This window comes from Primulina tabacum, chromosome 10 (assembly GCF_025594145.1).
Source record: "Primulina tabacum isolate GXHZ01 chromosome 10, ASM2559414v2, whole genome shotgun sequence".
Classification (NCBI taxonomy): Eukaryota; Viridiplantae; Streptophyta; class Magnoliopsida; order Lamiales; family Gesneriaceae; genus Primulina; species Primulina tabacum.
This window is the reverse complement of record NC_134559.1, coordinates 29,492,303-29,507,978: the sequence shown is the minus strand read 5'-3', so window position 1 is coordinate 29,507,978 and position 15,676 is coordinate 29,492,303. Positions and strand designations below refer to the sequence as shown.

General features: G+C 42.7%; 13 non-coding genes and 4 pseudogenes across 13 annotated transcripts; all 17 read left to right on the top strand.

Moving 5' to 3' along the window:
* Nucleotides 1-1,119: 1,119 nt before the first annotated feature.
* On the top strand, nt 1,120-1,238 carry LOC142508553 (5S ribosomal RNA). Its single transcript, XR_012806760.1, has one exon. It is a non-coding gene; the product is annotated as a 5S ribosomal RNA (ribosomal RNA).
* Nucleotides 1,239-1,921: 683 nt separating this feature from the next.
* LOC142507230 (5S ribosomal RNA) lies at nt 1,922-2,040 on the top strand. Its single transcript, XR_012805491.1, has one exon. It is a non-coding gene; the product is annotated as a 5S ribosomal RNA (ribosomal RNA).
* Nucleotides 2,041-2,722: 682 nt separating this feature from the next.
* Nucleotides 2,723-2,841, top strand: LOC142516883 (5S ribosomal RNA). Its single transcript, XR_012812653.1, has one exon. It is a non-coding gene; the product is annotated as a 5S ribosomal RNA (ribosomal RNA).
* A 1,154-nt stretch (nt 2,842-3,995) lies between these two features.
* LOC142512459 (5S ribosomal RNA) lies at nt 3,996-4,120 on the top strand (annotated as a pseudogene).
* A 683-nt stretch (nt 4,121-4,803) lies between these two features.
* On the top strand, nt 4,804-4,922 carry LOC142509750 (5S ribosomal RNA). The gene has a single exon (XR_012807906.1). It is a non-coding gene; the product is annotated as a 5S ribosomal RNA (ribosomal RNA).
* Nucleotides 4,923-5,603: 681 nt separating this feature from the next.
* On the top strand, nt 5,604-5,721 carry LOC142510247 (5S ribosomal RNA). Its single transcript, XR_012808371.1, has one exon. It is a non-coding gene; the product is annotated as a 5S ribosomal RNA (ribosomal RNA).
* A 1,297-nt stretch (nt 5,722-7,018) lies between these two features.
* Nucleotides 7,019-7,137, top strand: LOC142513663 (5S ribosomal RNA). The gene has a single exon (XR_012809598.1). It is a non-coding gene; the product is annotated as a 5S ribosomal RNA (ribosomal RNA).
* A 682-nt stretch (nt 7,138-7,819) lies between these two features.
* On the top strand, nt 7,820-7,938 carry LOC142512881 (5S ribosomal RNA; annotated as a pseudogene).
* Nucleotides 7,939-8,628: 690 nt separating this feature from the next.
* LOC142507700 (5S ribosomal RNA) lies at nt 8,629-8,747 on the top strand. Its single transcript, XR_012805950.1, has one exon. It is a non-coding gene; the product is annotated as a 5S ribosomal RNA (ribosomal RNA).
* Nucleotides 8,748-9,901: 1,154 nt separating this feature from the next.
* On the top strand, nt 9,902-10,020 carry LOC142508410 (5S ribosomal RNA). Its single transcript, XR_012806623.1, has one exon. It is a non-coding gene; the product is annotated as a 5S ribosomal RNA (ribosomal RNA).
* Nucleotides 10,021-10,621: 601 nt separating this feature from the next.
* LOC142512838 (5S ribosomal RNA) lies at nt 10,622-10,740 on the top strand (annotated as a pseudogene).
* A 692-nt stretch (nt 10,741-11,432) lies between these two features.
* Nucleotides 11,433-11,551, top strand: LOC142507699 (5S ribosomal RNA). The gene has a single exon (XR_012805949.1). It is a non-coding gene; the product is annotated as a 5S ribosomal RNA (ribosomal RNA).
* A 531-nt stretch (nt 11,552-12,082) lies between these two features.
* Nucleotides 12,083-12,201, top strand: LOC142511628 (5S ribosomal RNA; annotated as a pseudogene).
* Nucleotides 12,202-12,683: 482 nt separating this feature from the next.
* On the top strand, nt 12,684-12,802 carry LOC142507003 (5S ribosomal RNA). The gene has a single exon (XR_012805272.1). It is a non-coding gene; the product is annotated as a 5S ribosomal RNA (ribosomal RNA).
* A 671-nt stretch (nt 12,803-13,473) lies between these two features.
* On the top strand, nt 13,474-13,592 carry LOC142517084 (5S ribosomal RNA). Its single transcript, XR_012812844.1, has one exon. It is a non-coding gene; the product is annotated as a 5S ribosomal RNA (ribosomal RNA).
* Nucleotides 13,593-14,275: 683 nt separating this feature from the next.
* On the top strand, nt 14,276-14,394 carry LOC142513907 (5S ribosomal RNA). Its single transcript, XR_012809830.1, has one exon. It is a non-coding gene; the product is annotated as a 5S ribosomal RNA (ribosomal RNA).
* A 683-nt stretch (nt 14,395-15,077) lies between these two features.
* Nucleotides 15,078-15,196, top strand: LOC142510138 (5S ribosomal RNA). The gene has a single exon (XR_012808269.1). It is a non-coding gene; the product is annotated as a 5S ribosomal RNA (ribosomal RNA).
* Nucleotides 15,197-15,676: the final 480 nt, after the last annotated feature.

Here is a 15,676-nt window from a genome sequence, read left to right as displayed (position 1 = left end):
GTTCATGAAAGATATGTTGAGTATGATATTTTTCACTGCTGTGTGCTATGTATATTTACTTGTTATTCCTGATATAGGTGTGTTGATTCTTTAGACTCACTAGGTGTGTGTGATGCAGGTGAGCTAAATGTTGAGGAGACTATAGGTGCCGAACTCTGAGTATGCAGACCTGGTGCGATGACACGACCCGAGGACCACATGTTTTCCGCATTACGATTTATGAGATTGAGAGGAAATGAATATTTTCACACGTTGATGATTTTAAGATTTTTATTAGTTTATGTTTTCGTATGATTGTAGATGAGTTTGGTTATTTTTTTACTGTCAAATTATTACGATTATTTTAAATGTTATTTCGAAAATGCGAGCTTTTATTTAAAAAAAATGTCCAGTGGAATTTTAAAAATGAGTGAGACGTTACAGTGCGTGTTGCACCCCTTTTCGTGTTTTTCTATTTTTGATTACTTTTTGACAGACTATTTTCGACTCAAATCATCTGAATCTCGATCGGGACCAGATAAGACATGTGAAAACAACGTAGCTCGGACACTGCCGGATTTGGACAAAATTGAAACCTAATTTGATTGAAACGGGCAAATGAACGTGACTCATTACTCCGCAATGAGCTGGCGAGATTTTAGCCGAATTCCTTCTCTAAGACCCTCTAATTTACGATTTTCCGCTTCTGTTAAGCTTCCGTTTCCTCGAGAAATCCGCTTAGGAAGTCCGAAATTCGATTCCGGTTCCATTGTATCGTATTCAGGCATAATAATAGCTTTACATTCGCTATTTGCTTCTTCTTATTTTTTTTCTATTTTCTGGGAACATTTAGCGATTTTTGTTGTCTTGAGCAGGTTTCGTGCGGAAGGGTATGACGCATATTACTCCGGAGATGGTTAACTCGTTAAAAACAATTATTTCAACTGCTTTATCCATAATTTACGTATACGGTCGTGACACGAGGACTTCCCAGGGAGGTCACCCATCCTAGCTCTGCCATCGCGCCAGAACGCTTAACTTCATGGTTCTGATTGGGCGAGAGCAGTGCCGCGTGTTGTCCATCGCCGCCTGCTCCACACGTACTCGAGGGATATAAGAATAAAAATCCCACTCAATGTTGGGTGCGATCATACCAGCACTAATGCACCGGATCCCATCAGAACTCCAAAGTTAAGCGTGCTTTGCCGAGAGCAGCACTAGGATGGGTGATCCCCTGGGAAGTCCTCGTGTTGCACCCCTTTACGTGTTTTTCTATTTTTGATTACTTGTTGACAGACGATTTTCGGCTCAAATAATCTGAATCTCGATCAGGATTAGATAAGACATGTAATATCAATGTAGCTCAAGCACTGCCGGATTTTGACAAAATTGTAGCCTAATTTGATTGTAAACGGGCAAACGAACGAGACTCATACTCCACAAGAAGCTGGCGAGATTTTAGCCGAATTCCTTCTCTAGGACCCTCTAATTTGCGATTTTCCGCTTCTGTTAAGCTGTCGTTTCCTCGAGAAATCCGCTTAGGAAGTTCGAAATTCGATTTCGGTTCCATTTTATCGTATCTCACGCATAATAATAGCTTTTCATTCGCTATTTTCTTCTTCTTATTTTTTTTTCTCTTTTCTGGGAACATTTAGCAATTTTTTTTGTCGTGAGCCGGTTCTGTGCAGAATGGTATGACGCAAATTACTCCGGAGACGGTTAACTCATTAAAAACAATTATTTCGATTGTTTTAGCCATAATTTACGTAAACGGTCGCGACACGAGGGTTGCCAGGGAGGTCACCCTATCCTCGCTCTGCCATCGCGCCAGAACGCTTAACTTCATGGTTTTGATTGGGCGAGAGCAGTGCCGCGTGTTTTCCATCGCCGCCCGCTCCACACGTACTCGAGGGATATAAGAATAAACATCCCACTCAATGTCGGGTGTGATCATACCTGCACTTATGCACCGGATCCCATCAAAACTCCGAAGTTAAGCGTGCTTGGTCAAGAGCAGTACTAGGATGGGTGACCCCCTTGGAAGTCCTCGTGTTGCACCCTTTTCGTGTTTTTATATTTTTGATTACTTGTTGATAGACGTTTTTCGGCTCAAATCATCTGAATCTCGATCGGGACCAGATAAGACATGTGAAATACAACGTAGCTCGGACACTGCCGGATTTGGACAAAATTGCAGGCTAATTTGATTGTAAACGGGCAAACGACAAGACTCATTACTCCGCAATGAGCTGGCGAGATTTTAGCCGAATTCTTTCCCTAAGACACTCTAATTTGCGATTTTCCACTTCTGTTAAGCTTCTATTTCCTCGAGAAATCCGTTTAGGAAGTCCGAAATTCGATTCCGGTTCCATTTTATCGTATCCCATGTATAATAATAGCTTTTCATTCGCTATTTTCTTCTTCTTATTTTTTTTCTATTTTCTGTGAACATTTAGCGATTTTTGTTGTCGTGAGCCGGTTCGGTGCAGAAGGGTATGACGCAGATGACTCCGGAGACAGTTAAGTCATTAAAAACAATTATTTCGACTGTTTTAGCTATAATTATGTAAACGGTCGCGACACAAGGACTTCCAAGGGAGGTCACCCATCCTAGCTCTGTCATCGCGCCAGAACGCTTAAATTCATGGTTCTGATTGTGCGAGAGCAGTGTCCGCGTGTTGTCCATCGCCGCCAACTCCACACGTACTCGAGGGATATAAGAATAAACATCCCACTCAATGTCGGGTGCGATCATACCAGTACTAATGCACCGAATCCCATCAGAACTCCGAAGTTATGCGTGCTTGGGCGAGAGCAGTACTAGGATGGGTGACCCCCTAGGAAGTTCTCGTGTTGCACCCGTTTTCGTGTTTTTCTATTTTTGATTACTCGTTGACAGATGATTTTCGGCTCAAACCATGTGAATCACGATCGGGATCAGATAAGACATGTGAAATCAACGTAGCTTGGGCACTGCCGGATTTGAAAAAAATTGAAGCCTAATTTGATTGTAAACGGGCAAACGAACGAGACTCATTACTTCGCAATGAGCTGGCGAGATTTTAGCCGAATTTCTTCTCTAAGACCCTCTAATTTGCGTTTTTTCGCTTTTGTTAAGCTTCTGTTTCTTCTAGAAATGTGCTTACGAAGTCTGAAATTCGATTTCGGTTCCATTTTATCGTATCCCAGGCATAATAATAGCCTTACATTCGCTATTTTCTTCTTCTTATTTTATTTTCTATTCTTGGGAACATTTAGCGATTTTTGATAAGCGTGCTTGGCCGAGAGCAGTATTAGGATGGGTGACCCCCTGGGAAGTCCTCGTGTTATACCCCTTTTCGTGTTTTTCTATTTTTGATTACTTGTTGACAGACGATTTTCGGCTCAAATCATCTGAATCTTGATCGAGACTAGATAAGAAATGTGAAATCAACGTAGCTCGGACACTGCCGGATTTGGACAAAATTGTAGCCTAATTTGATTGTAAACGGTCAAACGAACGAGACTCTTAATCCGCAATGAGCTGGAGAGATTTTAGTCGAATTCCTTCTCTAATACCCTCTAATTTGCGATTTTCCGCTTTTGTTAAGTTTCCGTTTCCTCGAGAAATCCGTTTAGAAAGTTCTAAATTCGATTCCGGTTCTATTTTATCATATCCCAGCATAATAATAGCTTTACATTCGCTATTTTCTTTTTCTTATTTTTTTTTCTATTTTTTGGGAACATTTAGCGATTTTTGTTGTCGTGAGCCGGTTTTGTGCGGAAGGGTATGACGCATATTACTGTGGTGACGGTTAACTCATTAAAAACAATTATTTTGACTGTTTTATCCATAATTTACGTAAACAGTCACGGCACGAGGACTTCCAAGGGAGGTCACCCATCCTAGCTCTGCCATCGCGCCAGAACGCTTAACTTCATGGTTCTGATTGGGCGAGAGCAGTGCCCATGTTGTCCATCGCCGCCTGCGCCACACGTACTCGAGGGATATAAGAATAAACATCCCACTAAATGTCGGGTGCGATCATACCAGCACTAAAGCAACGGATCCCATCTGAACTCAAAAGTTAAGCGTTCTTGGGCGAGACCAGTAGTAGGATGAGTGACCCAGACCCCTTGGGAAGTCCCCGTGTTGCACCCATTTTCGTGTTTTTCTATTTTTGATTACCTGTTGACAGACGATTTTCGGCTCAAATCATCCGAATCTCGATCGTGACCAGATAAGACATGTGAAATCAACGTAGCTCAGGCACTGCCGGATTTGGACAAAATTGTTAGATAATTTGATTGTAAACGGGCAAACGAACGAGTCTCATTACTTCGCAATGAGCTGGCGAGATTTTAGCCGAATCCTTCTCTAAGACCCTCTAATTTGCGATTTTCCGCTTCGGTTAAGCTTCCGTTTTTCCTCGAGAAATCCTTTTATGAAGTCCGAAATTATTCTGGCTTCATTTTATCGTATCTCAGGCATAATAATAGCTTTACATTCGCTATTTTCTTCTTTTAATTTTCTTTTCTATTTTCTGTGAATATTTAGTGATTTTTGTTGTCGTGAGCCGGTTCTGTGCGGAAGGGTATGACGCAGATTACTCCGGAGACGATTAACTCATTAAAAACAATTATTTCGATTGTTTTTATCCATAATTTACGAAAGGGTCGCGACACGAGGACTTCCCAGGGAGGTCACCCATCCTAGCTCTCCCATCGCGCCAGAACGCTTAACTTCATGGTTCTGATTGGGCGAGAGCAGTGCCGCGTGTTGTCCAACGCCGCCCGCTCCACACGTACTCGAGGGATATAAGAATAACCATCCAACTCAATGTCGGGTGCGATCATACCAGCACTAATGCACCGGATCCCATCAGAACTCCGAAGTTAAGCGTGCTTGGGCGAGAGCAGTACTAGGATGGGTGACCCCCTTGGAAGTCCTCGTGTTGCATCCCTTTTCGTGTTTTTCAATTTTTGATTACTTGTTGACAGACTATTTTCGGCTCAAATCATCTGAATCTCGATCTGGACCAGATAAGACATGTGAAAACAACGTAGCTCGGACACTGCCGGATTTGGACAAAATTGTAGGCTAATTGGATTGTAAACGGGCAAACGAACGAGACTCATTACTCCGCAATGAGCTGGCGAGATTTTAGCCAAATTATTTCTTTAAGACCCTCTAATTTGCGATTTTCCGCTTCTGTTAAGCTTCTGTTTCCTCGAGAAATCCGTTTTGGAAGTCCGAAATTCGATTCCGGTTCCATTTTATCGTATCCCGGGCATAATAATAGCTTTACATTTGCTATTTTATTCTTCTTATTTTTTTCTATTTTCTGTGAACATTTAGCGATTTTTGTTGTCGTGAGCCGGTTCGGTGCAGAAGGGCATGACGCAGATGACTCCGGAGGCGTTTAACTCATTAAAAATAATTATTTCGAGTGTTTCAGCTATAATTATGTAAACGGTCGCGACACAAGGACTTCCAAGGGAGGTCACCCATCCTAGCTCTGTCATCGCGTCAGAACGCTTAAATTCATGGTTCTGATTGGGCGAGAGCAGTGCCGCGTGTTGTCCATCGCCGCCCGCTCCACACGTACTCGAGGGATATATAAATAAACATCCCACTCAATGTCAGGTGCAATCATACTAGCACTAATGCACCGGATCCCATCAGAACTCCAAAGTTAAGCGTGCTTGGGCGAGACCAGTACTAGAATGGGCGACCCCCTGTCCGTTCTCGTGTTGCACCTCTTTTCGTGTTTTTCTACTTTCGATTACTTTTTGACAGACGATTTTCGGCTCAAATCATCTAAATCTCGATCGGGACCAAATAAAACATGTGAAATCAACGTAGTTCGGGCATTGCCGGAGTTGGACAAAATTGTAGGCTAATTTTATTGCAAACGGGCAAACGAACGGGACTCATTACTCCGCAATGAGATTGCGAGATTTTAGCCGAATTCTTTTTCTAAGACCCTCTAATTTGCGATTTTCCGCTTCTGTTAAAGCTTCCGTTTCCTCGACAAATCCGCTTAGGAAGTCCTAAATTCGATTCCAGTTCCATTTTATCGTATCCTAGGCATAATAATAGCTTTACATTCGCTATTTTCTTATTCTTATTTTTTTTCTATTTTTTGGAAACATTTAGCGATTTTTGTTGTCGTGAGCCGGTTCTGTGCGGAAGGGTATGACGCAGATTACTCCGAAAACGGTTAACTTATTAAAAACAATTATTTCGACTGTTTTAGCTATACTTTTCGTAAACGGTCGCGACACAAAGACTTCCCAAGGAGGTCACCCATCCTAGCTCTGCCTTCGCGCTAGAACGCTTAAATTCATGGTTCTGATTGGGTGAGAGCAGTGCCGCGGGTTGTCCATCGCCGCCCGCGCCACACGTACTCGAGGCATATAAGAATAAACATCCCACACAATGTCGGTTGCGATCATACCAGCAGTATTGCACCGGATCCCATCAGAACTCCGAAGTTAAGCGTGCTTTGGCGAGACCAGTACTAGGATGGGCAAACGAACTAGACACATTACTCCGCAATAAGCTGGCGAGATTTTAGCCGAATTCCTTCTCTAAGACCCTCTAATTTGCGATTTTTCGCTTCTGTTAAGCTTCCGTTTCCTCGAGAAATCCGTTTAGGAAGTCCGAAATTCGATTTCGGTTCCATTTTATCGTATCCCATGCATAATAATAGCTTTACATTCGCTTTTTTCTTCTTTTTATTTTTTTCTATTTTATGGGAACATTTAGAGATTTTTGTTGTCGTGAGCCGGTTCTGTGCGGAAGGGTATGACGCAGATCACTCCGGAGATGGTTAACTCATTAAAAACAATTATTTCGACTGTTTTGGCCTATAATTTACGAAAACGGTCGCGACACGACGACTTCCCAGGGAGGTCACCCATACTAACTCTGCCATCGCGCCAGAACGCTTAACTCCATAGTTCTGATTGGGCGGGAGCAGTGTCGCGTGTTGTCCATCGCCGCCCGCTCTACACGTACTGGAGGGATATAAGAATAAACATCCCCCTCAATGTCGGGTGCGATCATGCCAGCACTAATGCACCGGATCCCATCAGAACTCCGAAGCTAAGCGTGCTTGGGCGAGACCAGTACTAGGATGGGCGACCCCCTGGGAAGTCCTCGTGTTGCACCTCTTTTCGTGTTTTTCTATTTTTGATTACTTGTTGACAGAAGATTTTTTGCTCAAATCATCTGAATCTCGATCGGGACCAGATAAGACATGTGAAATCAACGTAGCTCGGGTACTGCCGGATTTGGACAAAATTTTAGGCTAATTTGATGGTAAATGGGCAAACGAACAAGACTCTTACTCCCCAATGAGCTGGCGAGATTTTAGCCGAATTCCTTCTCTAAGACCCTCTAATTTGCGATTTTCCGCTTCTGTTAAACTTCTGTTTCCTCGAGAAATCCGCTTAGGAAGTCCGAAATTCGATTCCGGTTCCATTTTATCGTATCCGAGGCATAATAATAGCTTTACATTCGCTATTTTCTTCTTTTTATTTTTTTTCTATTTTCTGGGAACATTTAGCGATTTTTGTTGTCGTGAGCCGGTTCTGTGCGGAAGGGTATGACGCAGATCACTCCGAAGATGGTTAACTCATTAAAAACAATTATTTCGACTGTTATAGCCATAATTTACGTAAACGTTCGCGACACGAGGACTTCCAGGGGAGGTCACCCATCCTAGCTCTGTCATCGCGCCAGAATGCTTAACTTCATGGTTCTGATTGGGTAAGAGCAGTGCCGCGTATTGTCCATCGCCGCCCACTCCACACGTACTCGAGGGATATAAGAATAAACATCCCACTTAATTTCGGGAGCGATCATGCCAGCACTAATGCATCGGATCCCATCAGAACTTCGAAGTGAAGCGTGCTTGAATGAGACCAGAACTAGGATGGGCGACCCCCTACGAATTCCTCGGGTTGCACCGATTTTCGTGTTTTTCTATTTTGATTACTTGTTGACAGACGATTTTTGGCTGAAATCATCTGAATCTCGATCGGGACCAGATAAGACATGTGAAATCAACATAGCTCGGGCACTGCCGGATTTGGACAAAATTGTAGGCTAATTTGTTTGTAAACGGGCAAACGAACGAGACTCTTACTCCGCAATGAGCTGGCGAGATTTTAGCCGAATTCCTTCTCTAAGACCCTCTAATTTGCGATTCTCCGCTTTTGTTAAGTTTCCGTTTCCTCGAGAAATCCGTTTAGGAAGTCCGAAATTCGATTCCGGTTACATTTTATCGTATCCCAAGCATAATAATAGACTTACATTCGCTATTTTTTCTTATTATTTTTTTTCTATTTTCTGGGAACATTTAGCGATTTTTGTTGTCGTGAGACGGTTCTATGCGGAAGGGTATGACACAGATTACTCTGGAGATAGTTAACTCATTAAAAACAATTAAAAACAATTATTTCGACTGTTTTAGATATAATTTACGTAAAAGGTCGCGACACGAGGACTTTTCAGGGAGGTCACCCATCCTAGCTCTGCCATCGCACCAGAATGCTTAAATTCATGGTTCTTGTTGGGCGAGAGCAGTTCTGCGTGTTGTCCATCGCCGCTCGCGCACCACGTACTCTAGGGATATAAGAATAAACATCCCACTCAATGTCGGGTACGATCATACCAGCACAAATGCACCGAATCCCATCAGAACTCCGAAGATAATCGTGCTTGGGCGAGAACAGTACTAGGATGGGTGACCCCGTGGGAAGTCCTCGTGTTGCACCCCTATTCGTGTTTTTCTATTTTTGATTACTCGTTGACAGATGATTTTCGGCTCAAATCATGTGAATCACGATCGGAATCAGATAAGACATGTGAAATCAACGTAGCTTGGGCACTGCCGGATTTGAAAAAAATTGAAGCCTAATTTGATTGTAAACGGGCAAACGAACGAGACTCATTACTTCGCAATGAGCTGGCGAGATTTTAGCCGAATTTCTTCTCTAAGACCCTCTAATTTGCGTATTTTCGCTTTTGTTAAGCTTCTGTTTCTTCTAGAAATGTGCTTACGAAGTCTGAAATTCGATTTCGGTTCCATTTTATCGTATCCCAGGCATAATAATAGCCTTACATTCGCTATTTTCTTCTTCTTATTTTATTTTCTATTCTTGGGAACATTTAGCGATTTTTGATAAGCGTGCTTGGCCGAGAGCAGTATTAGGATGGGTGACCCCCTGGGAAGTCCTTGTGTTATACCCCTTTTCGTGTTTTTCTATTTTTGATTACTTGTTGACAGACGATTTTCGGCTCAAATCATCTGAATCTTGATCGAGACTAGATAAGAAATGTGAAATCAACGTAGCTCGGACACTGCCGGATTTGGACAAAATTGTAGCCTAATTTGATTGTAAACGGTCAAACGAACGAGACTCTTAATCCGCAATGAGCTGGAGAGATTTTAGCCGAATTCCTTCTCTAAGACCCTCTAATTTGCAATTTTCCGCTTTTGTTAAGTTTCCGTTTCCTCGAGAAATCCGTTTAGAAAGTTCTAAATTCGATTCCGGTTCTATTTTATCGTATCCCAGCATAATAATAGCTTTACATTCGCTATTTTCTTTTTCTTATTTTTTTTTCTATTTTTTGGGAACATTTAGCGATTTTTGTTGTCGTGAGCCGGTTCTGTGCGGAAGGGTATGACGCATATTACTGCGGTGAAGGTTAACTCATTAAAAACAATTATTTTGACTATTTTATCCATAATTTACGTAAACGGTCACGGCACGAGGACTTCCAAGGGAGGTCACCCATCCTAGCTCTGCCATCGCGCCAGAACGCTTAACTTCATGGTTCTGATTGGGCGAGAGCATTGCCCATGTTGTCCATCGCCGCCCGCTCCACACGTACTCGAGGGATATAAGAATAAACATCCCACTCAGTGTCGGGTGGGATCATACCTGCACTTATGCACCGGATCCCATCAGAACTCCAAAGTTAAGCATGCTTGGGCGAGAGCAGTACTAGGATGGGTGACCCCCTTTGAAATCCAAGTGTTGCACCCCTTTTCGTGTTTTTCTATTTTTGATTACTTGTTGACAGATGATTTTCGGCTCAAATCATCTGAATCTCGATCGGGACAAGTTAAGACATGTGAAATCAACGTAGCTCGGGCACTGCCGGATTTGGACAAAATTGTAGGCTAATTTGATTGTAAACGCCCAAACGAACGAGACTCAGTACTCTGCAATGAGCTGGCGAGATTTTAGCCGAATTCCTTCTCTAAGACCCTCTAATTTGCGATTTTCCGCTTCTGTTAAACTTCCGTTTCCTCGAGAAATCCGCTTAGGAAGTCCGAAATTCGATTCCGGTTCCATTTTATCGTATCCGGGGCATAATAATAGCTTTACATTCGCTATTTTCTTCTTTTTATTTTTTTTCTATTTTCTGGGAACATTTAGCGATTTTTGTTGTCGTGAGCCGGTTCTGTGCGGAAGGGTATGACGCAGATCACTCCGAAGATGGTCACCCATCCCAGCTCTGTCATCGCGCCAGAATGCTTAACTTCATGGTTCTGATTGTGTAAGAGCAGTGCCGCGTATTGTCCATCGCCGCCCGCTCCACACGTACTCGAGGGATATAAGAATAAACATCCCACTCAATTTCGGGAGCGATCATGCCAGCACTAATGCATCGGATCCCATCAGAACTTCGAAGTTAAGCGTGCTTGAATGAGACCAGAACTAGGATGGGCGACCCCCTACGAATTCCTCGGGTTGCACCGATTTTCGTGTTTTTCTATTTTGATTACTTGTTGACAGACGATTTTTGGCTGAAATCATCTGAATCTCGATCGGGACCAGATAAGACATGTGAAATCAACATAGCTCGGGCACTGCCAGATTTGGACAAAATTGTAGGCTAATTTGTTTGTAAACGGGCAAACGAACGAGCCTCTTACTCCTGCAATGAGCTGGCGAGATTTTAGCCGAATTCCTTCTCTAAGACCCTCTAATTTGCGATTCTCCGCTTTTGTTAAGTTTCCGTTTCCTCGAGAAATCCGTTTAGGAAGTCCGAAATTCGATTCCGGTTACATTTTATCGTATCCCAAGCATAATAATAGACTTACATTCGCTATTTTATTCTTATTATTTTTTTTCTATTTTCTGGGAACATTTAGCGATTTTTGTTGTCGTGAGACGGTTCTATGCGGAAGGGTATGACACAGATTACTCTGGAGATAGTTAACTCATTAAAAACAATTAAAAACAATTATTTCGACTGTTTTAGATATAATTTACGTAAAAGGTCGCGACACGAGGACTTTTCAGGGAGGTCACCCATCCTAGCTCTGCCATCGCACCAGAATGCTTAAATTCATGGTTCTGGTTGGGCGAGAGCAGTTCTGCGTGTTGTCCATCGCCGCTCGCGCACCACGTACTCTAGGGATATAAGAATAAACATCCCACTCAATGTCGGGTACGATCATACCAGCACAAATGCACCGAATCCCATCAGAACTCCGAAGATAATCGTGCTTGGGCGAGAACAGTACTAGGATGGGTGACCCCGTGGGAAGTCCTCGTGTTGCACCCCTTTTCGTGTTTTTCTATTTTTGATTACTTGTTGAGAGACGATTTTCGGCTCAAATCATCTAAATAACGATCGGGACCAGATAAGACATGTGAAATCAACATAGCTCGGGCACTGCCGGATTCGGACAAAATTGTAGCCTAATTTGATTGTAAACGGGCAAACGAACGAGACTCATTATTCCGGAAATAGCTGGCGATATTTTTAGCCGAATTCCTTCTCTAAGATCCTCTAATTTGCGATTTTCCGCTTCTGTTAAGCTTCTGTTTTCTCGAGAAATCCGCTTAGGAAGTCCGAAATTAGATTCCGGTTCCATTTTATCGTATCCCAGGCATAATAATAGCTTTACATTCACTATTTTCTTCTTCTTATTTTTTTTTCTATTTTATGCGAACATTTAGCGATTTTTGTTGTCGTGAGCCGGTTCTGTGCGGAAAGGTATGACGCTGATTACTCCGGAGACGGTTAAGTCATTAAAAACAATTATTTCTACTGTTTTAGCTATAATTTACGTAAACGATCGCGACAGGTGTCGGGAGCGATCATACCAGCACTAATGCACCGGATCCCATAAGAACTCCGATGTTAAGCGTCATTGGTTGAGACCAGTACTAGGATGGGTGACCCCATGGGAAGTCCTCGGGTAGCACCCCTTTTCATGTTTTTCTATTTTTACTTAGTTGTTGACAGACGATTTTCGGCTCAAATCATCTGAATCTCGATCGGGACCAGATTAGACATGTGAAATAAACGTAGCTCGGGCACTGCCGGATTTGGACAAAATTGTAGGCTAATTTGAGTGTAAACGGCGAAATGAACGACACTCATTACTCCGCAATGAGATGGCGAGATTTTAGCCGAATTCCTTCTCTAAGACCATCTAATTTGCGATTTTCCGCTACTGTTAAGCTTCTGTTTCTCTTGACGCAGATTACTCCGGAGACGGTTAACTCATTAAAAACAATTATTTCGACTGTTTTAGCTATAATTTACGTAAACGGTCGCGACTCGAGGACTTCCCAGAGAGGTCAACCATCCTAGCTCTGATTTGGCGAGAGCGGTGCCGCGTGTTGTCCATCGCCGCCCGCTCCACACGTACTCGAGGGATATAAGAATAAACATATCACTCAATGTCGGATGCGATCATACCAGCACTAATGCATCGGATCCCATCAGAAATTCGAAGTTAAGCGTGCTTGGGTGAGACCAGTACTAGGATGGGTGACCCCCTGGGAAGTCCTCGTGTTGCACCCCTTTTCGTGTTTTTCTATTTTTGATTACTTGTAGACAGACAATTTTCGGCATAAATCATCTGAATTTCGATCGGGACCAGATAAGACATGTGAAATCAACGTAGATCGGGCACAGCCGGATTTGGACAAAATTGTAGCCTAATTTGATTGTAAACGGGCAAACGAACGAGACTCATTACTCCGCAATGAGCTGTCGAGATTTTAGCCGAATTTCTTCTCTAAGACCCTCTAATTTGCGATTTTCCGCTTCTGTTAAGCTTCTGTTTCCTCGAGAGTAAGTTCTAAATTCGATTCCGGTTCCATTTTATCGTATCCCAGGCATAATAATAGCTTTACATTCGCTATTTTTTTCTACTTAAATTTTTTTCTATTTACTGGGAACATATAGCGATTTTTGTGGTCTTGAGGGTTCTGTGGGGAAGGGTATGACGCAGATTACTCCGGAGACGGTTAACTCATTAAAAACAATTATTTCGATTGTTTTATCCATAATTTAAGTAAACGGTCGCGACACGAGGACTTTCCAGGGAGGTCACCCATCCTAGCTCTGCCATCGCGCCAGAACGCTTAACTTCATGGTTCTGATTAGGCGAGAGCAGTGCCGCGTGTTGTCCATCTCCGCCGCTCCACACGTTCTCGAAGGATATAAGAATAAACATTCCACTCAATTTCGGGTGTGATCATACCAGTACTAATGCACCGGATCCCATCAGAACTCCGAAGTTAAGCGTGCTTGGGCAAGAGCAGTACTAGGATGGGTGAACCCATTGGAAGTCCTCGTGTTGCACCCCTTTTCGTGTTTTTCTATTTTTGATTACTTGTTGACAGACGATTTTCGGCTTAAATCATCTGAATCTCGATCGGGACCAGATAAGACATGTGAAATCAACGTAGCTCGGGCACTGCCGGATTTGGACAAAATTTTAGCTTAATTTGATTGTAAACGGGCAAACGAACGAGACTCGTTACTCCGCAATGAGCTGGCGAGATTTTAGATGAATTCTTCTTTAAGACCAACTAATTTGCGATTTTCCGCTTCTGTTAAGCTTCCGTTTCCTCGAGAAATCCCCTTAGGAAGTCCGAAATTCGATTCCGGTTCCATTTTATCGTATCCGAGGAATAGTAATAGCTTTACATTCGCTATTTTCTTCTTCTTATTTTTTTTTCAATTTTCTGGGAACATTTAGCGATTTTTTTAAACGTGAGCCGGTTCTGTGCGGAAGGGTATGACGCAAATTACTCTAGAGACGGTTAACTGATTAAAAACAATTATTTCGATTGTTTTAGCCATAATTTACGTAAACGGTCGCGACACGAGGACTTCTCAGGGAGGTCACCCATCCTAGCTCTGCCATCACGCTAGATCGCTTAACTTCATGATTCTTATTGGGAGAGAGAAGTGCCACGTGTTGTCCATCGTCGCCCGCGCCACACGTACTCGAGGGATATAAGAATAAACATCCCACTCAATTTTTGTTGCGATCATACCAGCACTAATGCACCGGATCCCATCAGAACTCCGAAGTTAAGCGTGCTTGGGCGAGACCAGTACTAGGATGGGTGACCCCCTGGGAAGTCCTCGTGTTGCATGCCTTTTCGTGTTTTTCTATTTTTGATTAATTGTTGACAAACGATTTTCGGCTCAGAACATCTGAATCTCGATCAGGACAAGATAAGACATGTGAAATCAACATAGCTCGAGAACTGCAGGATTTGGACAAAATTGTAGCCTAATTTGATTGTAAACGGGCAAACGAACGAGACTCATTACTCTGCAATGAGCTGGCGATATTTTAGCCGAATTCCTTATCTAAGACCCTCTAATTTGCGATTTTTCGCTTCTGTTAAGCTTCTATTTTCTCGAGTAATCCGCTTAGGAAGTCCGAAATTCGATTACGGTTACATTTTATCGTATCTCTGGAATAATAATAGCTTTACATTCGCTCTTTTCTTCTTCTTATTTTTTTTCCTATTTTCTGGGAACATTTAGAGATTTTTGTTGTCGTGAGCCAGTTCTGTGTGGAAGGATATGACGCACATTATTCCGGAGACGGTTAACTCATAAAAACAATTATTTCGACTCTTTTAGCTATAATTTACGTAAATGGTCGCGACACGAGGACTTCCCAGGGAGGTCACCCATCCTAGCTCTGCCATCGCGCCAGAATGCTTAACTTCATGGTTCTGATTGGGCGAGAGCAGTGCCGCGTGTTGTCCATCGCCGCCCGCTCCACACGTACTCGAGAGATATAAGAATAAACATCCCACTCAATGTCGGGTGCGATCATACCAGCACTAATGCACCGGATCCCATCAGAACTCCGAAGTTAAGCGTGTTTGGGTGAGACCAGTATTAGGATGAATGACCCCCTGAGAAGTCCTCGTGTTGCATGTCTTTTTGTGTTTTTCTATTTTTGAATAATTGTTGACAGACGATTTTCGGCTCAGAACATCTGAATCTCGATCGGGACAAGATAAGACATGTGAAATCAACGTAGCTCGGGCACTGTCGGATTTTGACAAAATTGTAGCCTAATTTGATTGTAAACGGGCAAACGAACGAGACTCGTTAATCCGCAATGAGCTGGCGAGATTTTAGCTGAATTCCTTCTCTAAGACCCTCTAATTTGCGATTTTCCGCTTCTGTTAAGCTTCCGTTTCCTCGAGAAATCCGCTTAGGAAGTCAAAAATTCGATTCCGGTTCCATTTTATCGTATCTCAGGCATAATAATAGCTACATTCGCTATTTTCTTCTTCTCATTTTTTTTCCTATTTTCTAGGAACATTTAGCAATTTTTGTTGTCGTGAGCCGGTTCTGTGCGGAAGTGTATGACGTAGATTACTCCGGAGACGGTTAACTCATTAAAAACAATTA